Raw genomic sequence first — 7,117 nt, 5'->3', positions numbered from 1 at the left:
AGAGAGAGGGGGGGGGAGGCTAAGAAATAAGGCACCGTTGGGTATTTGGGGACCTGAACCATGTTGATGGATGCTGATGGGGCTGGAGCTCACTCTGCCCATCATACTGATCCTCTCCACTCATCATGTGCCTTTCCAGAGAGTCCTGCAGCCTCAGTGGATGTAAGATGTCCTCACAATCCGGTGACTAGTCTCTGGGCATCATGACAGGGCCCCACAGCCTCCCTCCTTCCCTTACTCAGCTGGTGACTCTGTCTTTGATCATTGCTTCATGGCTTTAGCCCTTTGTCCTTGTTCCGGAAAAGCCTTTGCATTTACTCTGTCATAGTTTCCTTAACCTCCCAGGGCCAGTGCATCAAAAGAGAGTCACCATTCTGCAAATAGTGTTTTCTGCTCCCAGGTGAGGGGCACGGTGCGTGGGGCTACCAGGAAAATGCCTGAGCAGAAACACTTGGCTCTTAGCAGAGCATCGCAGCAGGGCTCCTTACATTCTTGTCGAATGAATGAATGAAGGCACAGGATTCCTAAGGGTGTGAGAAGCCAGATGGAGGCGGTTCCACACAGCCTCTGGCATGTACTGCTGGCTTTGAACACCGGCTGTGCAAGTTTGGGCATGCTACTTGATCTCTCGGTCTCTATTTCCTCATGTATAAAATGGGGATGATGATGATGATGGTAATAATAATAATAATAATAATAATAATAATAATAGTTGTGTGTAAAATACTGCCTGGCACATAATAGGGACCATATAAGTATTTGCTATTATTAGTAAGACTAGAAAAGATAGTTACTCCAAGGAATTGAATATTACTTTTAACTGGAAGCTGTGGATTTCCTTATATTGTAGGCATTCACCGTCCACACCCATAAGCTCCTCCCCACACATGCATCCATCTATGGCGGCCGTCGGCAAGCTTTTTCTGTTAAGGGTCAAATAGTAAATGTTTTTGCCTTCACAGGTCACACAGTTTCTGTCACAACTACCCAACTCTCCTATTGTAGCATGCAAACAGCCATAGACTGTGTAAAATGAATGAGCAAGGTTGTGTTCTAATAAAGCTTTATTTACAAAAACAGGAGGCTGCCCAGATTTAGCCCCCAGGCCATGATTTGCCAACCCCTGATCTATTGAGATGCTACCATTTTATAAGACTGCTCAAATTCTGCCTCTTCTAAGACACCTGCTTCGATCCATGCCGTGAAGTTTCACTTTCCTCTCCCTGGACTTCCAAAACTCTGGGTTTGGTAGCAGCATGGACAGAATAGGCAGGGATGCTAGGTTTAAACTCTGCCCGACTGCATGACTTTGATCAAGACACTTGATATCTCTGGAGCTTCAGTTTATTCACCTGCAAAACATATATGTAATGTTTTGCCTTACTTGCCTACCTTACAGGGTGGTGCGAAAATCAAGGACATTAATGCACGGGGATGTGACTTGCAAACTGGAAAGCGCTGTACAACAGAAGCGGGTCTTCATGGCGTCCCCCATGCCCAGGGCAAAGCTTGACACTTGGTCAGTGTTGACTGCACTGCATCCCAGTGGTGGTATTAAGTATAGATTTTTATATCAGACATATTGGTGTGTGTCTATATGTGTATTGATCTCCTTGGCCAGATAGAGACCTCAAGGGACACAGGCCCAGGAGAGAAAGGGCATCATTTCCTGGGGCAGAATCTATAGAATGATTGTCAACTTGAGATGTGGGTTGGGGTTAGAGGGCAGTGGGTCTGAATTTCCATAAGAGTAAGGTTTCTAAAGCCATAGATGGCTAGAAATCTGGCTTAGTTTTCTGAGGCTGATGCAACAAATTGCCATAAACTTGTTGGATTAAAGCAACAGGAATGTACTCACACACAGTTCTGGAGGTCAGAAGTCTGAAGCCAAGGTGTCAGCAGGGCTGCACTCCCTACAAAGGTTGTAGGGAAGAACCTGCTTCTTGCCTCTGCTAGCCTCTCATGGTTGCTGGCATCCCTTGGCTTATAACCACGTCACTCCAATCTTTGCCGCCATCTTCACATGGCCTTCTTTGTGTCTTTTCCTCTTCTCTCTCTTTTAAGGATGCCTTGTCATTTGATTTAGAACCCACCTGCATATTCCAGGATGATCTTATCTCAAGATCCTTAACTTAATTACATCTGCAAAGACCTTTCCAAATAAGGTCTCCATCACAGGCTCCAGGGACTTAGAAATGAACGTATCTTTTAGGGGCGGCCATTCAACCCACTACAGTCACTTATTATTTTCATGTAACTGTTTATCTAAAGTATTTACTATGTCATTGAACAGCCTTCAAAAAACATTATTTTTGGTGGCTAATCACATTCCACATTGTGGGTATATCATAATTAACTCAATTTGTCTCCTCTTGCTAGACATCTAGATTGCTCATGATTTTTCACTGTTAAAGTCATACAATGCATTGGCTTTGGAGGCGGATAGTCCCAGGTCAAAGTCTGGCTCTTCCATTTACCAGGGATGTGATTGTAGTAAAAATTCATCCATTTTTCTGAACTTCAGCTTTCCCGTTTGTAAAATGAGGATCATAGTGCTTATCTCCTAGGATGACGGGGAGGATCATATGAAAGGATATATGTAAAGTGGACAGCAGTGGTGTTTGGCATATATAAGTACTTACTAAGTTGCAGCCACTCTTGTTTTATTAATATTGATGACATGTCAGTTAATTTCCTCAGTATGGATTGATAGAAATACTATTCCCAAGTTGAGGGAAGTGGACGGCTTTAAGGTTCTTGATCTGTATTGTCAAATTACATTCTAGTGAAAGCATTGGCAAAGACACTCAACCTCACCCAACCCTACACAGGAACTACTCTCACTGGGCTCTGATGGCCACCTGAATTAATGGACAAGAATTTTACAAATACCTGTTATGAAACCAGGGGTAAGCTTTGAAGAGCTTGCAGTCCACTTGGGGCAACCAAACTGCATACATGAAACAAGACAAATAATAAAAAATGGAATTCATTAAATCGGCATATGTTTATTGAGCACCTACTATGTGCCAGCTATTGTCCTAGATGATAGGTATTATACATTGGTGAACAACACAGGAATAGTCTTTGCCTTCATGCTGCTTGTAATCAAGTGGGTCAGAACTGGGTTGCAGCACTTCATTTCTATAGCAGAGCTCAGGGGGACTCAGAGCTCACCTTTCTTCAAGAAGGAAGATGACCCAGAAATGGACCTCGAAAAAAAAAAGAACAAAAACTAGAGGAAAAAGAATGCATGGGCTTGGATGCTTGTGTCTCACTGTCCCCAGATGTCTTACAGGGGGCAGAAGTGGAAAACGGCTGGGGACACTCCACCATGTAATGCTCCATCTTGAGCACTGGCCTAGAGAGGAAGTCATATATATATATATATATATATATATATATATATATATATATATATATATTTTTTTTTTTTTTTTTAAGAAAACCAGAGACTTATAAAATGTCCTGAGCAGGGAAAGGCCAATGAAAGGCATTTAGGGAGAGTGGAAGGGTCTGGATGGGGGTCTTCTGGACTGTAACCTGTAGTGTAAACTTCGTGGCATTTCACAGATAAGGCATGGCAGCCTGACTTGGGGGCGGTGCTTACACTACTTGGCACATGGAGTTCTGAGCCCTGTCCTGTGCCTTCCTCCACCCACCATCTCTTCCCCATTCGCAACTCCGAAACCTCGGCAAGCTCCAAGCTCCTTTGAGTGGCTCCATTGTTTCCAGGGGCCTTTCCGGGTGCGTGGATTATAGTTGTCTGGTCCTGGGATGCATTAACCCGGTGCTTTATCATTAACTGTCCAGGCCATAAGTGTCCCTGAGTCAGCGATCTTCCAGGAATTTCTTCTGTTCTACTATAATGTATTCCCCACGGGAAGGTGAACACCAGATGATTCACTTCTGTGTTCCCTTTGGTGAGAAGCATGCATCTCTAGTTGGGATATGGGTGCAGAAGGGGAGGAAGCCTTTTCCTCATTTCTCGCCAAACGACACCAGCATATTCCCATCAGTGGTGGCAAGAGCTGGAAGAAGGGAAAAGAATGTCTCCCTAAAGGGACTATGGAGAGACCTCCACGTATGCAGAGAACCCTTCTGTCAACCCAACTGGCTGCTGTAACAAATTACTGTAGCCTGGGTGACTTAAACAACATGCATGTATTTCTCACAGTTCTGGAGGCTGGAAGTCTGAGATCAGGGTGCCAGCAGGGTTGGGTCCTGGTGAGGACCCTCTTCCAGCTCATCTTCCCCTTGTGTCCTCACATGCAGAAAGAGGGTGAGCTAGTTCTCCGGGGCCTCTTTTATAAGGGCACTAATTCCACTCATGAGGGCCCCACCCTCATGACTTAATTACTTCGCAAAATCCCCATCTCCTAAAATCATAACATTTGGGGTTAGGATTTCAACATGCATTTGGGAGAGACACAAACATGCAACCCATAACACCAATCATGAGGCCCACTTCTGAGTCAACAGCCCCAGCGGGTGGAAGTGAGAGTCCTACTCTTCACAGAACACAGAAAGAGCCACTTCTCTAATCTCCTTCCATTCCTGTAAATTGGGACTCACAATGCGCCCCCTCCGCAGACAGGCATGATGATTATCTAAGGACACAGGCAGCCTGCCAAGGCTGCCGCATGGTGACCTATGCTCTGGGACTTTCCTGGGCTTCTGTGAAGGGGGAAAGAGTGACATCCACTAACCTTGACCTCGGAGACCCAGGTGAGTCATAAGAGTTAGAGAGAGGCTTGAGACCCAGTCCCTGACCAACTCCCTTGTCGTGCCGAGAAGGCCAGTGCTGTGCAGGACCACCTGCCAGGGGCTGTGGTCAGAGCTGGCTCAGCACCCAAACTCCTGCACCCAGACCCTCCTCTCCATTACTTCACCAGCCCTCTGAAAGGTGGTCTGTCCTTTTTTGTTGTTGTTTTGAAATTTTTATGAGTTTATTTTAGCCAAACTGACGCCATATGGCGAGGAACAAGATCTCAAACGCTCCATGGTCTGTCCTTCTTGAAGGTAATTTTCACCAGTGGAGGTGGTTTTGATTTGCTATTACTTGGCACATCCCTCTTGTATTTAAAAATAGCAAAGTTCCTGAATGGGTCAGAAAAGTCAATGGATCCCTTTAAACCTCAAACAAAAACAATTCAGGTAAAACCACAAACATTTAGAAAAACTCGTCCTGAGAAGACTGTTCTCCCTTCTCCACTAAATGTAAAGTGCTGCTGAGGGCTAGAGTTCAGATGGAAAAAAGAGAAATGGAGGAAGATTTTAGCAAATGGTTTTTATTTCAAGAGGAAATGAAATAAGGAGTTTAAATAGATGGGGGACGTTGAGGAAAACTTACTAGAAGGAGTGCAAAAGGGGACTTTCTGGGGACAAGTCAAAGGGCCCACAGAAGCTGGGTGACTCTCTCCTGCCTACACATGGCGGGCACTTCGGGCGCAGTGGTGAGGGAAAGAATGACAGAGGGACAGCCTCCTGCTCACTGAGGTGCCTTCGGGAAGTCCAGCTCATTCACAAAGGCTGGAATTTATGAATGAACTAGACTTCTCATGGTACGGTCATATGCTCCATGCTGCGCTGTCTTGGGACCTCTGTTCATCCTGTCTTGTCCTGAAATTCTCCTCCCTGCCATCTCAGTCTGATGACATCCTGACCATCCTTTCGTTCTCACTCACTCACTCACTCACACACTCATCAATATGTAACGAGCACTCAAATTGTCCCAAGAGTTGCAGATACAACTATGAACCAGGCAAACAGAGTAACTGCCCTCCCTGAGCTCATGTCTAGGAGATGGTGGCGGTCAGGAGTGGGGGAGGAGGGAAGGAAAATGTCAGCTAATAGTTCATTTCACAGGTAATTATTGTAAGACAATTGCGGTAAGTGCTGTGAAGCAGAAGTGCAGGGTGTTCTGAGCATGTGAGGGACCCAGCCTGGCCTGGGCCTCAGGAAGGGTTTTCTTGAGAAAGTGACATTTGGGTGGAGATCTGGAGGCTGAGTGTGAATTAACCAGGAGGAGACAGAGGGCATGGCAGGAAGAGGGGCCAGAATGTGTGCAGGCTCTGGGAGGGGGATGATTTGAGGACATGAAAGGCAGATGTGAAGAGTGGGGCCCAGTGGGGCCAGTGAAGCAGTGGAGGCATGGGCGGGGGCAGGCACTCAAGACTGACACTCATTCCTTGAGGCTGTTGACTTCAGAGAAGGAGAAAGAAAGGAGAGGATTAAGGTGATAAAAGTGAAAGGGTTAATATGTCACCTACCAGCAGAAGATCAGAGTCAGATCAGATATAATGGAGCAGGCCTGTGAAAGCAATTGGGAGTGGTGGGGACTGTAGAAAATGAAAGGATATACATACTGTACCCACAAGGTATTTAAATCTGAAATATGTTAAAACTTGTTACTGATCAAACAAAGCAAAATCTGAGGGTCGACACAGTTTTGGGTACTTGATTGTAGGGGAACTGGTTGCCTGGAGACAAAACACGAGGAGAAAGGAGTTGGGAACTGCTTTACCATAAGCCAGGAAAAGAGTCGATAGCCCCTCTGGTCCTGTCTCCTCTCTGAGGCTGTCAGAGCGGCTCTTCTCTACCAGAGCCCCTTATGGCGCCCGCCAGTTTGCCTGCTGGGCTCACCTGTCTCCAGAGTCACCCTCACTCTCTCCAAAAGCAGAGTGGAGGGCAGGATGGTAACTGCTGACTTACCTGAGAGGTGAGATGGAGAAAGGGCCCTGAGTAGCCATCCTCAGCTCAGGAGGGCCTGTCCCCTGGTTGCGAGCGCCACCGGGTCCCCTGTGTTCAGTGAGACTGGCAAGCTCCGATGACAGGAAGATTTGAGGGTGGGGTGGTGCTGGGAAAATAATCAGATGAAAGATGCAGAAACGACTTGAAACAGATGCATAGACTGAGGAAATAACTAAAGAATGAACACATTCATCGTTTATTTCAGCGTTAACTTCCTAGGAAAATTTTGGGTCATTTGCATCCCATAATTGGCTCTTTCAAACCTTAAATAAAGTTGGGGGTGCTCCTTATTTGGGGACCTCCTCTACTTTCCCTTTGTGACAGTAAAAGCATGGCTGAGCTTATCTTGAAAGCAATCACCTGT

General features: G+C 46.0%; 1 long non-coding RNA gene across 6 annotated transcripts in view; it reads right to left on the bottom strand.

Moving 5' to 3' along the window:
- Positions 1-840: 840 nt before the first annotated feature.
- The window catches only part of LOC109384894 (uncharacterized), a 37,526-nt gene continuing 31,249 nt past the window's right edge, over positions 841-7,117 (bottom strand). Inside the window, exons 3-5 of one of the 6 annotated variants that reach the window (XR_002124515.1) lie at positions 6,715-6,859; positions 6,273-6,313; positions 3,450-4,031 (exon numbers count right to left, since the gene is read on the bottom strand). This is a non-coding gene — a long non-coding RNA (uncharacterized LOC109384894). Of the gene's footprint in view, positions 3,213-3,449; positions 4,032-4,051; positions 6,860-7,117 lie in introns of those variants that run through there. The other 5 variants (XR_002124514.1, XR_002124512.1, XR_002124513.1 and 2 more) reach the window with 5 other exon arrangements.

Source organism: Hipposideros armiger, unplaced genomic scaffold (genome assembly GCF_001890085.2).
Source record: "Hipposideros armiger isolate ML-2016 unplaced genomic scaffold, ASM189008v1 scaffold_105, whole genome shotgun sequence".
NCBI classification, from domain to species: domain Eukaryota; kingdom Metazoa; phylum Chordata; class Mammalia; order Chiroptera; family Hipposideridae; genus Hipposideros; species Hipposideros armiger.
Note: the sequence above shows the minus strand (reverse complement) of the source record. Positions and strands in the feature narration are given on the sequence as shown.